Source organism: Carettochelys insculpta, chromosome 18 (genome assembly GCF_033958435.1).
Source record: "Carettochelys insculpta isolate YL-2023 chromosome 18, ASM3395843v1, whole genome shotgun sequence".
NCBI classification, from domain to species: domain Eukaryota; kingdom Metazoa; phylum Chordata; order Testudines; family Carettochelyidae; genus Carettochelys; species Carettochelys insculpta.
Genome location: NC_134154.1, coordinates 7,882,610 through 7,902,980, shown reverse-complemented (window position 1 = coordinate 7,902,980; position 20,371 = coordinate 7,882,610).

Sequence of the window (20,371 nt, the reverse complement as noted above, 5' to 3'; positions counted from 1 at the left end):
ACCCGCTGGCCGGGCCTCCTCGGTAACCACGGGCCAGCGCTCCCCGCTACTTGTTAGCCCCCTTTTCCTCGCGCGCCAAGCGGCGTGGGGGGTGGCTCTCCAGCCGGTCCGACGCGGAGGGCGCATGGCCGCGCCAGGCCCGGGGCGAGGGGCCGTGCGCTTGGGAACCTGGGCTGATCTGAAGCGGAGCAGATAAAGGGGCCGAGATAAGACTCGCTCCCCCGGTCCTTGTCTGCAGCCCGGGAACGACGCGCGCGAGACGCTATCTTGCTCTTCAAAGAGGCACTGAGATGTCTCCTGGCTGGCGGAGGAGGGGGTCGGGCCAGGGCTGCCTCTGATCTCCTGGCGCAAGGAGGGAGGGGTGGTGATAGCGGAGGCTGCAATAAAATAAATAGGTGAACGCGGTGGTCCTGGCCGCGACCCGGAGCCAAGCAAACCTCCCCCCGAGCTGCTCCCCACGCCCCACCTTTCATGCAGGAGACCTTGGCTTCAGTTCCACTCGAGCCCGGCTTGTCCTTCCTCTCTCGAAACAGAGATAGGCGAGGCTGCGGCCTGCGGGCCTAGCGATTAGCTCTGGTCTTGGGGCCGCTTGTTCTGCTTCCCCTCTCCAGCTCTGGTAGCCCACTTTATGTCGACATATGCGAGCGTGGGGGGAGGGGGAATTGTGCGCGCTGGGTGGTGCGAGCAGTTGTGTTTGGGCGCGCAGGGTGTAAATGCGCACCCTGTATTTGTGTCTGCGCCTTGTGCGTGTGTTTGACTGCCCATGCACGGGTCAGTTTGGGTCTGTGAGCGGTACGTTCCGGTGTGTATTGTGCAGCAGGTGGTTCAGGTCCGCTCGGGTGTGGTGCCCGCCGTCGGATGCATGTGTGTGTTGAGGAGGATGCCACTTTGGTTTAGATTTGCAGGCATCGCCCTGCGCTTCCCGCCGGGGCACCTGCGCCTGTGGGTTTGTACACCTGGGCAGGCATTTGTGCCTGGAAGCACATAAGTACCTGTGGGCTTGTGACTGCTCCTTGCCCCCGCCCCCGGAGCCAGCCCCTTGGAGGCCCAGAGCTGTTTCCCTGAAACCGAAGGGAGAGGGTCAGTTTGCTGCGGCGCATTCGCCGTGCCGACGGTCCTCGCGCGGGCGAGGCCTGGTGGCGCACGATTACGGGCCGATTCCTACTTCCACTTGCCCCCCTCCCTTCGCAGGCCGCCGAAAGGTGTCGCTCAAAGGGAAGCGCTGTCGACACAAGGGCATCTGTGCTTCCCACTGAAGGCGGGAGCCCTGACGAAGCCGGTTCCTGAGGGGTTAGTCAACAGGCACCAACAAAAGGAACTGCTCCTGGCAGGCGGGTGGGGAATCCGCCCCAGCCCCGCCGGCTCTCTCATGCCCAGACCCGACTGTAGTTGCCAGCAGAGTTTAACCTTAGGCTTGCCCAAACTTTCCACCTGCGGTTGCTTAACCCACCCCCCCACTCCTGGCCTGGTTGTCCCCAGCCAGCGGCCAGCATCAGCACCTCCGTGCCAAAGCAGCCGGAGCGGCAGGGGCCCAGCAGCTTTCCAGCCCAGCCACTGGGGCCCCAGAGAGCTGGGGAGGGGGGGGCTGGAGACGCCTGGCGAAGCAGCCGGGCCCGGGGCTTGTTAGCACGTTGGGCCGGGGAGTTGTCTTATCTGCTTACAAGGTCACACGCGCGAGAGAAGCGCTGGCGGGAGCTGCCACTTGAAGCCGGTCAAGAGGCCCTCAGCCGGAGGTCCCGGCGAGTTGGCTTGAAGTTTGTGGTGCGCCGGTGGAAAGGAGACAGGCTGGGACCTGGGCGTCTCCATCGACCCCCCGCGCCGAAAGGCGAGCCGGGAATAAGCGTGTGGGACCGGTTCTTGGGGCAGGCTCCCGGGGTAATGGAGCAGCGCCCGGAGCTCAGGGCGCAACCCCCGCGCGGCCCCGCTGGGGATGGGTGGCCCTGGGTCTCCTTGGGCTTCTTGAAACGCCAAGGCCCCTGCCAGTGTGTTTAAATCATCCCCGCGGTCTGTTTTACAGCTTGCTCCCCGCCAGGCCCGCTCCACAGGGGACAGCCTGGGACCCCTCTCGCCTTGCAAACCCGCAGCCCGGTGGCCTCCGAATCCCGGGCTCTCTCCATAAGCAGCGCGGGAGCTTTGCCCTAACTTCCACCGGCACGTGCTGGGACAGGGTCTTAGAATTACTCATCGGGGCCATTTAAAGTCACAGTCCAGTGTGTGTGTGTGTGTGTGTGTGTTGGGAGGCACAAGCTGCGGAGCTGCGCGTTTGCAGCCCGTGGAGACCGGCGCTCCTCACAGGCAGCCCCGGTTGATTTGGTGGTTGTTTTTCACGCCCCCGGTTGTGCTAATACGTCGTCGTCGGAGGCTACGGGCAATTCCCCCCCTTTCTTTCACCAGGATCATCCTTCTTTCACCCGCGGTGGTGCGGCAGCAGCCGCCGGGAGCGAGCGATGCGGGCTAGGCGAAAAGAAACGAGACAAAAACCCGCGCAGTTGCCTTCTCGGGGAGTCGAGCTCCTTTCCCATTTCCCAGCTGATTTCTCTTCTCAGTGCCTGCTCGGTGCGTGTGTGTGCGAGCGAGGGAGGGAGAGTTTTGCTGAATTACTTTCACACGCACCGAAGAGATTCTTGCAACAGGAATTCGCCAGCGCTGTATGCAAGATGCTACCTAATCTCTGCCCTCCCCCTTGCAGACACACGCTTTTCTCGTATACCCTGTACAACAAGGCGCGCCAGATGCCCCAGCAAAGGAGCTGATTCCTTTTATCAGCTTTGACCATCAAGCGGGGTCCTTTTGAGCCCCGGCGCAACCCTGGAGGCGCTCTGCCATCTTCCCCCCCCCAATCATTTTGCACCGATGCAGGTAAGCGCTTGTTCGGGTGCGGAGCTCTCTGCCCTCGCGCGGAGGAACGTGTGGAGCTAGTCTCGGCATGAAACTGACAAACGGAGCTTCCGACACAACCAGCAGTGAGATCGGTTAGTCTCTCAGGTGCCACGAGATTTCTTGTCGTTCTCCAAGCTACAGACTAAGACGCCTCCCTCCCTGGAGCTCCCGAGGAGTCTTTAAGGCGCCCCAGGGAGCCCCAGTCTCTCTCTCAGCCCGCAAGCGTAAAACCGAGCCGGGCGCTACGATCCCGAGGCAGCTAAACGGATCAATCTGCTTGGGTTGTGCCGCGTTTTGTTGGAGCTGCGCTGCAGCCCGGAGGCGTTCGCTGGCCCCGAGCGCGCGGGTGAAGGCAGGGCAGGGACAGCTGCAGCGGAAGGGCAGGGCAAATCTCACAGGGGCGACTGTCAGGAGGAAAGCGACAGGCAGAAGGAGAACTGGCTTCCCCCAGTCTGCTGAACTAACCCTGCCCATGCAGCAGCGGACACGTTTTCCCAATTGAAGCCGGGTGTCCATGACTAGTTTCCTTACTGGGTTTCAATTAAAGGGACAAAAACACATGCACTCAGGACAGGAGATAAATGACAGGGAAGATGAAGCTGCGGGCTGGGCCCTTTCTCCTGGCTGGCTTTGTCACCCAATACAAGCCATTTATTTCCCCAAACAGAATACACCGAGGAGGCTGCTGGCCGTGGGGTGGGGGTGTGTAAACCTGTCCTGGACGGTGGGAGGGGGGAAAAGTGGTAACCACCTCACAGTGCAAGGCCTAGGCTGGGTCTGGTCAAGTACACACGGTTTCATTGCCAGACAATTAAATAGCTTCATTTAACGCAAAAGCTGCTCCCCCCGCGCAGCTCCAGCCTACGTATTGCCATTGTCTTTCTTTCCGCACGCCCCCAGATCTACATGGTGTTGACTCGGGTTAAATCAACAGTTGGATCGCGCTGCGATGTATAAATAAGTCACTCGGGAGAAACCAGAGTCCGCCTCGCCCATCAAGAGGGGAATGGTTGTACCAGGCAGAGTTATTTTTCCTGCGGTGTAATGCTCCTTAATTTGTTTGCAGAGGCGCAGATAAACCACAGAAGCCCGGAACTTTTTAAGAAAGAATCTCGGTTGTTGGTATCTCTTGCATCCTAAAAGCTGCGAGTTCGCCACTTAACAGAGAAGGGAGCGGTTGTCCGCTTTTCAAGTCGGCCTTTTAAACTGTATATATTTTCAAAGCGCTCCTGTAATTGAAGATCTAAGATTTACAGTAGAGCTACACAAACCAGAAAGCCTGGCGTAGAACAGATCGGCTCTGGAGATGCGGGGCTGTCTTTAATTAAGCATGTGACTTTCAGAGTCCCACTATCAAAGGAGAGGTTTCGCTCAAATCATTACAAATGCGTTTAGCTGGCCCGTATGAGATGAACGTAAAACTGCAGAGTATTAAAGAAAAAAAAAAAGAAGAGAAAAAGAAAACTTTGATCAACTTCCACTAAAGCCCTTGAATAAATAAATACAAACATGGGACCTACGCGCTGGGCTTGTCATTCTCGGGTCTCATATTGGCATCCGGGTAAAGCGCTGAGGGGCAGGAGAAATGGTCCGTGGGTTAACTCTTTGGGTGCAGTGACAGCGGTATGTACCGCTGGGCCATGGGGTGAGGAGCAAACAGACACTTAGACGATTCCAGTCAGTTAGTTCTCCGCCCCCCCCCTCCCCGCTGAAATCTGCCCATATTCTGGCCGCAGGGGGAGGGGAACAAAAGAGTCTGAATTCTCCCTCGGAAATCCTGCAAACGTCTCGGGGGAGGGAACCGCAGAATCGACCCAACTTTCGCTGGAGAAACCTTGGGGGCAACTCCAGGCTCCTGCCCTTGGCGCGAGCTGCACGCGCGGACGATCGGCCGGGAAGGAGCGTGCTAAAATCTCCGGAGCTAGCCCGGGGTCGCTCCTCCGCCCGCGCGTGGGCAGCGTGAAACTTTTCGGAGAACAGCCGCTTCCCCCTCTGGCTCCCAGCCGCGGCCGGATCACAGCGGCAGTGCCAAAGAAATACGGCGCATCCTCGCGGAAATGGGGGCTGGGGGAGGCGTGTTTGGGGGATTCCTTGAGTCACGACATTATCACGATGACATCCTGCCCGACAGCCACGCCGCCGCCAGAGGCGTGGGAAATTCACTGCAGTTGGAACGAGTTTTGTGCGGCAGGGCAGAAAACCACGGTGGCAACGGCTGCCTCTTCTTGGAGTCTGGTCAGCGCTTCCTCGCTTGGGGTCCCCGGGTGGCTACGATCCTTCCCGGCCCCCCGCCTCCCCCCCCCGGTCTTCATCACCGTTAAGCCTTTGGTGGCTGTTTGGGAAACAAAACCATCAGGAAGAAGTCCCGTGGCACCTTAGAGACTCACCGATACTCTGGAGCATCAACTTTCGTGGGCAAAGCCCCGCTTCGTCAGACGCACGAGTGGGAAGCGGGGCTTTGCCCACGAAAGCTGATGCTGCAAAATATCGGTGAGTCTCTAAGGTGCCACAGGGCTTCTTGTTGTTCTTGAAGATACAGGCTAACGCGGCTGTAAATATCAGAAAGGCAGCTTCCCCCCGCCCCTATTCACTGGATAAGCAAAGGAAAATGAGTTTAAATGGGTACCCTGGGACTCGGAAAGGAGCCTCTTCTTCTAACTTGCCCCTAATTTTTTTTTTTAAAACCAGGTGTTTCCTTGGAAGCAATGTGGGAGCGGATTGGCTAAAAGGCACACAAGTGTGGGAAAACGACGGGTAATTAGGAAGGGGAAAGCAGAATATTGGCGACAGAGGGCGGGTGTCGGCACCTAGTTAAACACCACCTTTACTTCACCATTTGAAGCAGCCCTCGCATTTCCCTGGTTTGCATTGCCCCCGCGCCGGCTCCTCGCCTTTCAGCTGATAAAAACAAGTTAAAAGTTGCCATTCAGCCTAAAACCTTCCCAGCGCCCCAGCCCATCTCTATACCTTGAGCAAGTTGCAGGCGATTAGCGTGCCTGGAGCAATTACTGTTCTGCTAAGGTTCAGCGGAATAGGCAGGGTCGGTTCCTGCCTTGGCATTTTTTTTTTTTTTTTTTTGCAGCAGGGGTGTTGTGAAAATTTATTAAACGCAGATGATTCGGGAGTTGCCGCATAAGGAAAAGATTTACAATTAAAGTCAATTGGAGCAGAATACACTCATCCTCCCGCTGCAGGTGTAAACAGTGTTTTCTTAAAGGAGGCCTGCGTGCGTGGACTCCCACCTTGTCTAAATCTCTGTGTCTGTAATGGTCCGAAGGGGAAAAGCTACGGGTTTAAGAGGCGGGTATTTCTTTTAACTGGGCAAATGAACCAGGATGCTGTCGACACACACACATCGAGCATTGCATAGGTTTCTCATTGATCTAATGGCAGTGCTGCTGTTTGCTCTCGCTCTGCGCACACACACGCACTTCCTCGTGAAGTCCATTCCCACTGAGTTAGCACGTGGGAATGTTTCGGAGTTCAGCTGGCCCACGAACTGTAGCTGGGCATGACAGACCCGCAGCCTCAATGGCCCACGCACACTGCATGTGGTCCCCGCCTGGACGTGACCCTTGTGGGCAGAGCTCTGCCCAGAACTGCAGCGCCACTCAGGGTCGTGGGACTCCTGCGGGGTGCGTCTACACTAGAGATTTTTGTAGCCAAAACTCGTGTAGTAGCCACAGACAAAATGTATTTTGGTGACAGCGGCTGTGGACGAAAAAGATGCGTAGAGGCAGGGGAGGTGGGGTGGTGTGTGTGTGAGGGCGGCTTTTGTCCACAGAGCAGATCAAACCATCGCGCTGCTTCTATATGTAGACAGGATCACAGGTGACCGAAGTTCTCTCGGAACATCTCTTCCGACAGTAACTTCTGTAGCCCAGGGGCTTCTGGTGCACAGGGAGCCCTGGTCTCCTGAGAACGGTGCGCCCTTGCAGCCATTTGCGTTCAGTTCACCACCCGGGGGGGTGGGGAAGGAGAGGTCTTGTCCCTCTGAAGCCTTCCGGAAGGCACAGGGGTAACAACTGACCTTCAAGGACACCGAAGGCTTGGAGAGAAAACACACAGGCTGGAAGCGGAGCAGTGGAGGTGAACTTCCAGCCAGGCAGAGTTCAGCTGGGGCTTTTGGATAGCGCTGCAAAGCCAAAACCGTGCCTGCAAGATGAGGTTTGTTTCCTCATCCATGCAGGACCAACGTCCTCATTCCAGCAGCACGCGGGTAACGCAGCCGCCCTGGAGGTCAGGCCACGTATCAAGGTGACAGTCAGAAATACTTGAAGAGGGGCTCCTGAATGAAGACGAGTGCATTATTCAAACGTCAGGAGGAGCTGCCTGAGCCCTGTGGCAAGAATCCTTCTAGTTTCAGGTGCAGAAGGGCGTTATGGGGATTCTAAAGCGTCTGGTTTTGGGTGCAAAATTCAAGCGGCTCATACAATTCCCACGCAACAGGCGAGCAGTGCCCGGCTGTGCAGAGCGTGCGGCGTTGTTTTGGCTGCTCACACACACACACCCACACACCCAGCGTAGAAGCTCTCGCCTGAGCGGAGGAGAGGGGGAAACTTTGTGTGACAGCCCGGGGAAAAAGCTGAGCCAAGCCCTTAAGTGGCCGGGGTAGAACGCGCGCCAACCTCCAGCCCAGAGCCCGGCCGTGCAAAGGGAGGGAAAAGCCAGGCAAGGCGAAGCGGGGTGAAAGTGTCGCCCTTTCCTTTCCCTTCCCCCGCAGATGTTCCGCAAGCGGCCCGCTGGGAATGCGGGGGAGGGAATGAACGCGAGTGCCGAGCGCGCAGACGGGACACCCGGGGCGAGGGTTGCCACCGCCGGGGCCAGGGCAGTTCTCCGGCTTCTCTGCGGGGCCCCTTGCTCCCGTGGGAATGCCGAGCTCTGGCCACTGGATGGCGCCCCAGCGGCCCTCACCGTGCGCGTCTCTCCGCGAGGGAGATGCTTTCCGGAGCTGAGCAGCAACGGGAGGCTGGGGCTGAGCCGCGCCTGTTAAGGAGCCGGCTCCTGGCAGAACTGGGGAGGGGATGGCTTATGGAGACGTTTGCTGCAATGGGGCAAAGGCCGGGTCTTATCGAGCTGCGAGGAGCGGTCTGGTGGAAGCAACAGGGGTTAATGCCCTGAACTCCTGCGCGGAGCCGGCTCAGCTCCGTGCTCCCCACTCCCCTGGAGGCTTCGGGCAGTATAGGGGCCATGCAACACAATTAGTCCAAGTATTTCAGAGTTCGGGGAAGGGGCTGGGCGTCCGGGGGTCAAAGCCTCGGAAGTTAGTTAGCAAGAGCTGGACGGGAAAGGGGTTGGAAGTTCAGAGGCGTGTTCCGGCCCAGCTCAAAGAAGCGGCCGCGCTGAGAGGAGGAGGGTTGAGGGTACGACTCGAGGCTGTGCTGGCTGAATCGCGCCGGGACATCTGCCCCAGACCCGCCCCTTTACAGCCACACAAAAGCGCTGTCAAACGCACGCGGCTGTGGTTGCGTGCGGGGTGCTCGCGTAACGCTCCCCGCGGCAAACCCCTCACAATCCCCCGGGACAACAAACCCCGCAAGTCACTTTCGGGGCTTGGTTTGCAGCCAGCCGAGTCCGATCCCGGGTGCCACGCTGCAAGCAGCGGGGTGGGCTCGAACCCCGACCAGTTCTAAAACAGATGCGCTCAGGGGGCGGGCAGTTACAGTATTACCCAGGGCGGCGGTTCGCAAGTGTCTACTCGTGGGGTTGTTCCTTTTGCAGTGCTGGGAGAAAAGGCCCATTAGATCCCGCAGGGAGGAGGCTGCGGGAGCTCGAGGGGGCAGGTTTGATTCTTGATTAGCCCGCAGCCTGGTACAACCTGATGAAGGAAAACCATCATCATCACCAATAACCCTGGGCTCAGCGCTCGTTGGTCTCTGATGTCCCTCTCACTATTTCCTTCTATCTTGCCCTACCCAGCCGGGTCGGTCCCACTGTAGCTATGCCTTGTGTTTTGTTTGGGATGTCCCAGCGTCCTCTTTCCACCCGCTACACAACGCAATGGGAGCGGGGGGTGGAGGGAGAGAAATAAACTGGTGCCATTTGCTCGGTGATAACTTTAACCAAAAGGACCGGATTCCGCACGAGAGCCTTGGTTGACTAAGGATATCCCGCGCAGTGTTTCCATCGCTTGCTTGGGAGCATTGCATTTCATTGCCCGTTTAAAGTCTTTAAAATACACTCTCGGTTTCATTTTTTCCTCCTGCTTTGCAAGTAAGTAGGGTTTAAAGACCCTTTATTTCCTCCTCCTCCAACTCCTTAAAAAAAAACCCCAAACCCCTTAATTTTATGTGATCGATGGCCGAGGTCATTCGGTGCATAATGAGGTCAATAAAATCCATGCTTAGTCCTCTGATGGGTTGAAAGCTAATAAATTCCTCTTTTACATCCCCTCCCTCGGGTTGCTTCGAACCCAGCGCCCCGCTCCGAGTTAGAGCAGAAATCCACCTCTCAGGAGAGAAGTGCCCCCAAACACCCCACCGTCTCGCGCTCTGAGCAACCCCCCCTCCCCGGGGAATCCAGGGGGAGCGGCCGCTGGCCGGCCGGCCGGCTGAAAACTTCCCATTGCTTGGGAAGCCGCTTGGGAGTCCTTCCGCGCAAGGGCTGTGAAGCGTGGGAACGTTGCACGGCAAAGCCAGCGCTGCCCACACGGGCTGGCTCCGGACCTCCGGAGCCTGCGGAGGAGCTGGTCAAATCCTACTCACGTTTGGAAAAGGAAGCGCCGCGGCCCTCGCCCCCAAACCCCAGAGCCGCAGGAGGAGAGGGGGCGGCTCCTAATAAGATCAGTGCAGAGGGGGCCGCGCAGCTAACAAAGGTTCACTCGTCTGCAGCGGGGGAAAGACCTTTGACAGGCACTGCCGATTAACTGGGCCCGGGAAAAAGCCGGGGGGGGGGAGGGATGGCAGTTAATTAGGAAGAAAACGGGCCCGTCTGGGGGCTGTCGCGGGGATCAGCCTTTGTGCGGGATAAATTGGATGTGAGTAGCGCGCGGCTCTGGCGGTCTGAGAACCGGCGAGGGCGCGGGTCCGTGGGAAAACTCCGCGCGGACCCTGCGCTGCTCAAGAGCCTTATTAGCTCCTGGCCGGGGCCGGCGCTTGATCGCCGGTGGCGCAGCCAGCCGCAGCGGCGGGTCACTGGCCAGGCCCAGCACCTTCCCTCTGCCCCACCCGGCCCTCCTCCCCCAGGGCGGGGCTGAGAAATCGGTGTCAGGACACCCCGGGACCCCCAGACTGGACTGGAGCGTCTTCGGGTCACGTTTGCGCAACAGCAGCCCCCGGGGTCGATCGCTGCCCATTTCCAAACCGCTGCATGTGGTTCCTGCTCCCGGAGTCACCCACCGCCGGGGTCGCTCGGGGCTCAGGTTTCCACTCCCTGCGGAGAACCCAGGGAGGCGGCAGAAGTTTTCTGGGCAGCCTTCTGTAGGTTCCCCGACCCAGGGGCTCCAGACCTGCTTGCCGGGCGCTCTGAGCTGACAACCGCGGGAAGAAGGAAGGCCCCGTCTGGGGAGCCCCCTGAAGGGGTGTTTTGGCTTCCCACTTGCTGAGCGCTCAAAGATCTAAACGGGTCAGTGTGTAGGATTAGGGGGGAAAACAGGTAACGGGAAAACCTAAAAGCCTCCAACTTCATCTCCCGTTGGGGTCTGTCACTAGGGCAAGATGAACCACCTGGGAAAGCAGTTTGCACTGGGGCTCCAGAATGGGTCTGGTTTGGAAGCAGATTGCACCAACCGTAAATGTGTCAGCTGGAGGGAGAGAGAAATACTACCTGTGTGCTCCCACCTGGCAGCCGCTGGGCAGGGCACTCCAGGCATTGCTAGATTCTCACCGTTTGGGCAGGTCAGTTATGGCGGGAGTGGGATATAGAGTCATAGAACACAAGTAGGACTGGAAGGGACCTCGAGAGGTCATCAAATCCAGCCCCCTGCCCTAATGGCAGGACCAAGTACTGTCTACACCATCCCTGTTAGACATCTATCTAACCTGTCCTTTAATATCTCCAGCGATGGAGATTCCACAACCTCCCTAGGCAATTTATTCCACTGTTTGACCACCCTGACAGTTAGGAACTTTTTCCCAATGTCCAACCTAAACCTCCCTTGCTGCAGTTTAAGTCCATTGCCTTTTGTGCTATCCTCAGAGGCCAAAAAGAACAAGTTTTTTCCCTCCTCCTTATGACACCCTTTTAGATACCTGAAAACCACTGTCATGTCTCCCCTAGATCTTCTCATTTCCAAATTAAACAAGCCCATTTCTTTCAGCCTTTCTTCATAGGTCACATTCTCTAGCCCTTTAATCATCCTTGTTGCTCTTTTCTGGACCCTCTCTAATTTCTCCCCATATTTCTTGAACTGAGGTGCCCAGAACTGGACACAATACTCCAGCTGAGGCCTAACCAGCCCAGAGGAGAGCAGAAGAATGACTTCTCACACCACACCTGTTAATGCATCCCAGAATCACGTTTGCTTTTTTTGCAACAGCATCACACGGTTGACTCATATTTAGCTTGTGGGCCACTATAACCCCTAGATCCCTTTCTGCTGTAGTCATTCCTAGACAGTCTCTCCCCATTCTGTATGTGTGAAACTGATTGTTCCTTCCCAAGTGGAGCACTTTGCATTTGTCCTTATTAAACGTCATCCTTATAAATCTTCATCTTCTCAGAATACAGGGAAAGAATCCAAGGATGAATTACCAGGAGCTTCCCCTTCCCTCAACCCATTTTTCAAGGAAAAGATGGTCTCCAATTAGACCCTGGAGTCGAGACCCTCTGAAAAAAGTGAAGCAATTTCTGCTGCGTTGGGTAGAGCTTGGTGGGGAGAACTTCACATAGCTTTGGAAGGTCCTGTCTGCAAGCTGGACCAGAGCTCCCTGAACACAGCTGGTGGGGGAGGTGGGGCGTATGATGACAGGGGCCTCCGAAAAAGTGCGGGGCAGGTTTTATTTGTTTTCTGGTGGCTGTTGGAAGAGAGGGAGAGACACCCAACCAGCCAGAGCTGGGACGTCACGGTGAGGTTAGAGGCCAGGGGGGTTGTGTGGTTAGAACATGCCCGTAGGACCCAGCTCTCCAGGAACAGGTGGGCTATTCCTCTGTGATGAGAGAGTGGATCCACCACTTGGTGCTAGAACATCGCAAGAGGGTGGAGATCCCCAGGAGCTCATGATGGGGACCTTCCATTCCCCACAGCCATAAGCCCCCCACTGAAGTGAACAGCTCTCCCCTCGCTCATCTGCAGAACTAATTTGTCCTTTACCCAACTCTCTGCACCTGGGTCAGTAGCCACCTCCCTTGGGGGCAGCTCAGGGCCACTCTCAACTCAGCTGACCCCCGTGATGTCCTCCAGGTCGCTGCTAACTGCTCTGGGTGGGGGGTGTTGAGGACAGAAGGCTCCACCCCAGCCGATCCATCTCCCTAGGTAGCGCCAGGCCTCTGGCAGAGGCGCACTGGACGCCCAGGTGTTTTGGCTTCCCACGATCTGAGTGCTCAAAGGATCCAGCCAGCGCCGACGGTGTCCGACCACACAGCCACCGCTGCCCGCCCATCCACCCCACTGGTGAGCCTGCTACCTCCAAACGCCTGTCAAGCTCCGTGGAGGAGGGAGGCAGAGTTTGCACGCAGGCTCTTTCTCCCCAGCTGTCTGCCTCCTTATGCCTCGGGGCCCGGGCCCTCCGCACTGGCTTGTGCCCCAGGTGGATGTTTTGGGGGTGAAAGCCACCCCATTTCCGAGGGCAGGAAGCGGGGAGGTGCAGGGTTCCAGGTCCGGATCGGCACAGCCATTAGAAATACCAGGGGCATGTCTACACCGGAGAGTTTTTGGGGCCCAAACTCGGGTTTTGTAGCTAAATCTTGTGGAGTGTCTACAGACGAAATGAGTAGTGTCGACAGAAACAATGGCTAAAAAAGCTGCCTAGATGCTCCCAGGGCCCTTTCGTTCACAGAGTGGATCAAAAGACCCACCCACTTTTATGTATAGAAAAGGTCTGTTGACAGAAGTCTTGTCGGAACTTCTCTTCCCACATTCACTTCTGTAGACAGATGCCCCTGGTGTAGACATACCCCGGGGGCGCTCACCCTGAAGTCCGGCTGTTAGGGATCAGACAGAGATACCTTCAGAGGAGACTCCCCCTTTTATTCTCTGAGGCCAGCCCCTTTACCCAAGGGACAGCAACACTTTGCCTGCTTAAAAATAACCCGTACAAATATCCCCCCGCCCCATGCCCCGCAATATTTCTGGTCAGGTAAAGATCGTTCCCATGCACACGCAGAAAGAAAATGAATAAAGCCGTGTGTGCAGGAAATTCATGGTGTCCATCTCAGTAGCTGGAAGTAAAGGGGATTAAGGGGCTTGGAGTGAGGTCTGGGGAAGCAGTCCTGCTGTATTACTTAACGTGCCTCTCTAGTTATCTGTCTGAGCATTAATGAGTCCATTTAATCACGACTGAGCCGCATCCACCTATTCCCAGAAGGGGTGTTTTGGCTTGGGAATATGGTTTCTCAACAGGATCTGACTAGTTAGGAGAAAAGTGTATAATTAATTCTGGTTTGCTGCCTCCCCAGAATGGTTATTTTGGGAGGATCTGGTCAGGGACGGTTTCATCCTGTATGTAGGCACCATAATATTGAGTTGGAAAACTTAATCAAAAGGAGCCTAGAAGCAGGGAAACCCTTTGGTCCTCAGGGCTCAGCCAAGATGAAAGCAGTCTGAGGCGAAACCACTCTCCAGTCTGTATGAAAACCGCAGTGACATTGAGGTTGACCAGCGAGTTCTCGGGACAGCTGCTAAAAACAGTCCCACGAGTTTCTGAAGCCAAGAGGATCTCAGGCAGAGTAGGTCAGACGCTGCCCTTGTTTGGCAGCTCCAAGGTAAGTTTCCTTCAGTGATTTTCCCACAGGTGTAATGGGGGAAAGGCCACTTTTCTCTTCCGAAAAAACGACTTGAGAAGAGCAGTTTTTATCACACACAGAGGCTGTGTCAACACTTGCATTCCTCTTTCCGAAGAGGAATGTGAGTTAGGGAAATCAAAAATGCAAATGAGGTACTAATTTACATATTGTGTGCTTCATTTGCATAATCTCTTTTCCCAAGGGCTTCTTTCAAAACGAAAACAAGCAGGGTAGAGGGAGCTCTTTCGAAAATAAACCCCGTCTTCGAAAGAGCCCTACCTACGCTGCTTTTTTTCTTCCAAAAGAATCTCCTCCAAAAAGAGACAATGGAAATGAAGGACAAGATATGCAAATCAGTGCCTCATTTGCATTTTCAATTTCCCTCATTTACATTCCTCTTTGGAAAGAGGAATGCAAGCGTAGACACAGCCGCACACACATCTCCTAGAACTGGAGAGACCTCGGGAGGTCATCAGGTCCAATCCCCTGCTCTCTTGGCAGGACCAAGCACCCCACTCCTTCTTCTTTTAAATTAACCTATTTGCCCCAGATCCCTCCACAGCCCTCTGCAGGACTCAGCTCACACCCCTGGGGTTAGCAGGCCAAGCACTAGAAAGAGAAGAACTTTAGTGACGTGTGTCACATTTTTCAGAGTGCATCTCCTCCCTTCCCCCTCAGAAGACCTCCTTGCAGCTGTCCCCCCACCAGGTTTGCCACCATTGTTTCCAGGGAGGAAAAAAAAATCACTTAACATCTAAGTTTTCCTCCAGGATTCTCTGCTGAGCTACCTCCTGCCCCAGGAACAAATCCGTCACCCACACCCCAGGCACGTCTCCCTGGTTCCTTTGCTGGCCTCCTGCTTCAACACTGTCCCCAGCCGACAAGTGGCTTGGTGGGAGAGCTGGAACTGCTCTGGTTTGCTTTGCTTTAACAAACAGCTGAAGGGGGTTTACTTTAAGGCTCGCTATAAAACCCCAGGCATGGCGGGGGGATGTTAACTAGCAGGGCAGGGGTCGTTTGAAGGCAAAGCAATTGCTGGTTTGATTTGCTTGCTGTGTAATAAACCAGAGGCCTTCAGGTGAGGAGGTGCTGCAAGGGGGGATGTCAGGACAGATTTACACCTGTCCTTACAGCTTAAGCGGACAGCATTTCTAGCCTACAGAAATGGCCACTGGTGCCAGGCAGTCTGGGGAGAGCTGGCAGGTGAACGAGGCTCTGGAAAAGGATACCAGGAAAGGGAAGTAGAGGACCGAAACCGATACCCTCTGGCTACATCGACACTAGGGACGTTTTTCGGAACCCGCCCTCCCCCACAAAGCATCTACACACACAGGCCCAGGCCGTGCCAGCCTCTTCTTTCTGGAAGGGGCATGGTAATGAGGGATTTTGGAAGATGCTAATGAGGGCCTGCCACGAATATGCAGCACCTCGTTAGCACAGAGACAGCCAAGCGGGATTCGAAAGTGCCGCTTTTTGAAACACACACCACCCGGTTGGCTGAGGGCCTTTTGACAGGGCCCCCTGATTTCGAAAGGCCCTTCTTCCCATGGCAGGGCCTCATTAGCTTCTCATTAGCATCTTCCAAACTCCCTTATTACCGTGCTGCTTCCAAAAGGAGGGGGCTAGTGTGGCCGCAGCCAACAAGCGTCCTTTGGATATTAAATTGGAAGAAGGTTCTTTCTGGGGGTGGGGGGGAGGTGTAGCTGCCCCAGGGGCCCTTGTCCCACTCCTCCATGGTGCCAGATTTTCGATCCATGGCATTTGCTGGCCTGTTCTTTTGAGAGAGTGGCCAGGGTGTGGCTGCTGTCTATGGAAAGAGCGGATGGATGTTTCTACCTGCTTTTTTGTTAATGGGCACAATCTTTGAAGAGGAGTTTTTTTCAGAAGTGATCTTCCCAAAGAACTTCTTTCAAAGGCCCACCGTAGTGTGGCCCTAGCCTCAGAGACACGCTGGCCTCTGCCTGGCCCTGCACTCTTGTAACAGGGAGACAAATGGCACAGCTGGCCACTCCAACTGCTTGGGGTGTGTGTCCTGGCTCATGAAAGTCTCAGCACACTTGGTACACCGGGGGCCTCCTAGCTACGCCTATGTGGAGGCAGCCAGAGGAGTCTGCTGGGATTGAGGCTCTTCCAACTCCACGGCTCATTCTCAGCCCCTCCCCTGGAAAGAGCACGAGGACCCTTCTTTCCCCACTCTTTTAATATCACCCTGTGCTGACAGAAGCTATCCAGATGCCTCAGGAATCCAGCCTGGCTGAAGCTCCATCTCCATCAGTGGAGAGAGGAGGAAGATGTCATTCCCCTCTTCCAAGGACGTGTTGCCAGCTGCTGGCGCCTGAGAAAACTGTCCTCAGGCTAGTCCTTGAGTGTGGAGTGGTATGGAGCCAACGCCACTCAGCCAGTGCATCCAGAACACCCGGGCTCTCTCCAGCCATTCAGACAAAGAGGGCCAGCACAAGAGTGAAAGTCTGGAGTGAAAGCACGTTTCAACAGCAGGCCGCTTCAGAACAAAAACACCACCTAACAGATTATTTTCTTAGTCTTTAAAGTGCTACATGACTGCTTTTTTGTTTTGTTAAGATACAGACGAACACGGCTCCCTCTCTGCCCCCTTTTAATGGCAGACGGGGGACCAGAGTGTCCAAAATGCATATCTAGAGATAGACTCATAGGCTGTTTCTACACATGCCATTTTCCCCAAAAGTCGCATGCTAATAAACAGCCCGAAACACACTAATGAGGCACGTAAGTAAATTCCCAGCACCTCGTTAGCATAAGGTCACGTGATTTGGAGTCTGGAAGATGCTCTTCTGGACTCCAAAATGGCATGTAGAAGCGTGGCCCCCCGGGGTCTTCCGGAAGGAAGTCCTTCTTCCAGAAGCCTATGTTAATGAGGCACCGGGAATTTACATATACACCTCATTAGCATATTTCGGGCTGAAATGTGGCATGTGTAGAAACAGCCACAGATCCTCAGCTGGGCCTAATCTGTATTTAGGCACCTAAATAATCATCCTGCTTGTCAGAGTTTCAGAACACCCGCAGCTCTCACAGTGATGACTGGGAGCTTCTAGGTGCTCAGCACCTCTGCAGTCAGAGCCTTATCTAGATGCCAGAGTATAGAGATAGGGGCTTGGCAGGTAGTACAGTTCAAATGCTGTGGCCTTAGGAGTAGGTCGGAGGGTCTAGGGTATTTTTATAGCCCCTCAAAAGTAAATAAGTAAGTGGTTTAGTTTTATACAATTGTTGAATGAGAGTTAAGGGCTAGGCCCTTCTTCCAGGATAGAATTCACCGGTGCAGAGTGTGTGCTGGAGGCTTCTATCAAATCTGGGGATGTAAGTGAGAGAAAAACCTTGGCAGGCACTTACTTGAGGTATAGGTCTTTTGCTGCCCGACTCAAATGTCAGTTTTCCTGGAGATGGGGATTGTTTGTCATGAATTTATTGGGGTGCTTGAGTGATGGGTTGGAAGATGTTGCACAGGGTGTTGCAGTGGGAATATATTCTAGCAGGCCTGTAGTTTTTATTTTCCAATCCTATTGGACTAGGGCAATACCTATTTTGTTGGATTTATTTGATAAAAGTTTTGCAATATGCTCAGGGCCTGGTTTAAGCACATTGAACACCCTGAATAAATAGATGCCCAGACACTGCAGCGAACAGGATTGCTGGAAAGGAGGTGCAGTGCAGCAGATAAGAGTCACTTTTGTAATAAGCGAAATGCAAGCTTTAGAGCAGTGCCCAGGACTGAGTTTGCAGACAAGAAATACTCTATTTATGAGACACATTTTTAGAGAGATAGCTTTGAAGGTTCTGGGGGAAAATAGTTTTGTGAAACAGGATGTTAAACTGTCTTTTCCAGGCTGCATGCATTGTCCAATGATTGTTAATGAGATGGACGAATATGCATGCTGTACAAAAGATAAAACTGGGGCAGCCTGCGTGATAAGCAGAATTTCAGTATAAGGCATATTATACCAATACCCAGTGATCTGCACTGCATGTCAATTTCCAAGCCATATTAAAGACCTGTACTTGGACTTTTAAAGGCCTTCATGGCTTGGGCTGGGTTCTGGCTATCTGAAGTCAAGTCTCTTCTTGTGCACTGAGATCACATGAGGCTCTTGAGCTAATAGCTCCTTTTCAGGATAAAAAAGGAGGTGCTGACAGCAACCTTTGTGCTGGATAAATTCAGGGAGGTTAAGTCCATCAGTGGATATTAGCCAGGAAAGGTAGGAATGGTGTCCCTTGCCTTTGTTTGTCAGAGGTTGGAAATGGATGTCAGGAGAGGGATTGCTTTGGTGATTACCTGTTTGGTTCACCCCTCTGGGGCATTAGACATTGGCCTCTGCTGGAAGACAGGATACTGGGCTAGATAGACCTTTGATCTGATCAAGTATGGCTGTGCTTATTTAGAAAGAGCCCCCTGCTGTTTTGAAATAGCATTTCAGGACACACAACGCTGTTTTGAAACAGTGCCGTTGGACCCAATTATGGCTTGTTTTGGAAAAGCACTATTCCATGTCTTAATGGTGACTATTTCAAAATAGCATTTCCAGACACGCAGTGCTATTCTGAAATAGTAGATATGGGTGCCACTATGGCTTATTTCAAAATAGCGCCATTCCCTGGCTTAACAGTGCCTATTCTGAAATAGGTATTATTCCTTCTGCAATGAGGGTTACTGATATCGAAATAATGACGCTGCTGTTTTGAATTTATTTCAAAATAGCTTGTGCAGAGTGTAGACTCTAGCAAAGTTATTTTGAAATAACTCTGTAGTGTAGATGTCGCCTGAGAGGCCCTTAGCTAGACCACTCAGTTTGCTTTATCAACAAGTAGACGTGGTCCCCTTCAGGGCATTCTGTAATGCCCATCTTGCCTCCAAGTATGTCCCGAAGGTGGATGGAAGGGGAGGAAGCTGGGTTGAGGGACGGTCCTGTAGGATATTCCATTTGTTTCTTCTTGTCTGGCATATGGGGGAAAACCTGTTTGGAGATCATCTTTTTATATTTTATTAAAATCTGCTCTTTTACCAAGGGCCTGTGATAGAACAGAACAATCTGAATAGATCAGTGACACCTACTGAGGTCAATGAAAAGACTCCCATCAACTCTGCAAGCTTCTCGGTCAAGCCATAAAGACACCCATAGCAAAAGCCTTGGGGATGGGAACTCTGCAAAGCAATGAAAGGTGGGATTTAAGTGTCCCCACAAGGTCATCTTGAATTGGGAGGAACCAGTAAGCCCATGCACATTTCAGCTTATCTGCAGCATGACTCAACATGGTGGCTACCAAACTGACAAGAAAAAGCTGTGCAACCAGTTGATTCCTTGTACCTTTCAACCACAAGGACTAGTTTTCCTCGGGGCACACGTATGTGTGAAATAACCACTTAGGTGAACATGCACAGCCACATATCACTTGGAAGTTTTCTGAGAAAATTAGTGACAGCCCAATTGCCTGGTAGCCTTCATTTAAAAAAAAATTCTTTGCTGATTTGCCCTGAGAACAGCTGGCTTTTGCACTTAGCACATATTTCACTTGGCTGCATGTCAACAGTGAAATTAAAGCCTTTCCTTTGACCTTGCCATTTTGATGGGCGATGTAAGAGCATCTCATTCAGGAGGGCGTTTTATATCTTTCCGCAGTAACATCCATCACTACTTCTACAAAACACCCCAAAAAGACCAATAAAGCATACTCCAGGCCTGTTATTACTCAGTGAATTCAAAGGTGTCTCATTTTTTAATAGGCCCTTAGCAATCATGCATGTGTCTGGTCATCTATCATCTGGTGGTGACATCTTCCTCCACGCATGAGACTCTTGAGTTAAATGAGGATTAGAGGCAGGGAGAGAGAAAAGGGAAGAAGGATTATGGCTTTTTATTGTGACTGGCAAACACAGGGTGAGATTATGGCTTGTTCTCGGCACCTGCGTAGGGAATGAGCTGCATAAAACAGACTCTTATTCCTCTCTGTGCGCTCCCTTCATCACAGGGTTCCCTCTCCAGTGTAGGTAGGTGGGGACAGGACAGGGCGGCAGATGGAGCCTTGACTCCCTGCATGCTAGCCCAGGACACTGAATCAGTTTGGAAGGTGGATTCATCTGCCCTAGGGGAGGTGGCACAGATTATTTCTTCCCAGAAAACAGGGAGAACTGGAGCAGAAATTGTGACTCAATCCGAATTTGGAGGCTGCTCTTTTCAAAGGGCAGTGCAAATACATGCTGCCCCTTCCTAGGGGTTTGTGGTAAATCCACAACTGAGCCCTTAATAATACAAGAACAAGGGAAGAGCCTCAGATGGGATGCAAATGCCTTGGAGAAGATGCTTCCAACAGAAATGGGCCAGGACCTCCACTGGTGTATATCACTGTAGCTCATCTAAAGTCAATGGAGCTATGACTTACCCGGATGAAAATCTGACATTTAAGGATATGTCCACACCAATACAACAGCCTTAGCGAGCCTTAGTCAGACGACTCAGGCTGACGGGGCTGTACAGTTGCACTAGAGTTGTTCAGGTTCACTTTGCAGCTTGAATCCAGGGCTCTTGCACAGGGTGACCTGACTCAGGCTCAAGCCTGGATGTCAACTGTGCAATTTTAT